Below are 1,054 nucleotides of genomic sequence, written 5' to 3'. Positions count from 1 at the left end.
GGGATGGAGGGATGCGGGAGAGGAGGCGGGGGGAGAGAGGAAGGCGGGGGGCAGGGAGGGGGAGAGAGGAGAGAGAGGGAATGAAGGGAAGGGAAGGGAAGGGAGGGGGGGAAAACTCCAGGGAAGGTGGGGAGGGGGAGGAAGGCAAGGGGCATGCGCACCTAGAGGCCTGGGGGGGACGAGGGATGTAATCTGGGGGAAGGAGGGGGGACCAGAAAAGAGGGGAGGGGGCTCGGGAAGAGGTGGGGATTCAACGAGCACGGTGAGGAAGAGGGGAATTCCAAGAGGGGGTGTCAGTCAAGGGAGAGAGGGAGGAAAAGAAAGGGAGAGAGAAAAGGGAAGGCAAATGGAAGAGGGGAGAGGTGGGAAGGTGGAGAGGCGGGGATGGGAGTGGGATGGGGTGGCAGGGCCTTTCCACATCTTTAGCTGGTGTACGGGTGTGTTTGTGGGTCTAAGGGGTTGACCCATCTGAGTGGGTCTATGTGTGTGTTGGGGGAGGGGGGGTATGGAGGCTTTGAAAACGAATGAGTCGTTGAGATTCGAGTTAATGGACATGGACATCTGACAGAGGCACGTTGGCCGTCATTCGGATCCAGAGACGGACGTCTGTCTTCGTTCGGGAAACGGGACGGTGTTGGATGCGGACCGTGTGCGGGACAAGATGGTAAATTTCGGCTAAAATGAAACAACCCCTTCTCGCTAATTGCTGGCAATCTAAGGAATTGAAAGCAGAGGTGAAAGATATACAGGCAAACTCAAAACATTTATCTTAAAATGACAAAGCGGGCGGACACTTAGACCCATAAAGTCCTACCGACAGAAACACGAAGGCTTACTCAGAGGCTCGAGGCAGACAGAGCTCCTCGTCTTCTCAGGAGTCACCCTCGCCACCCCAAAAGTCGAAATTCCTTCGAATGCACACTTAACTTTCATCCCTCTGGACTGTAAGCTCCTTGCGGGCGGGGAACGTGATGACCGACTCTGTCGTAGGGTGCTCTCCCGAGCACTTAGTACAGTGCTCTGCACACAGTAGGGGGTGGGTAAATGCCATCCG

The sequence above is a fragment of the Ornithorhynchus anatinus genome, chromosome 2 (genome assembly GCF_004115215.2).
Source record: "Ornithorhynchus anatinus isolate Pmale09 chromosome 2, mOrnAna1.pri.v4, whole genome shotgun sequence".
Classification (NCBI taxonomy): Eukaryota; Metazoa; Chordata; class Mammalia; order Monotremata; family Ornithorhynchidae; genus Ornithorhynchus; species Ornithorhynchus anatinus.
This window is presented reverse-complemented; position numbering follows the sequence as displayed.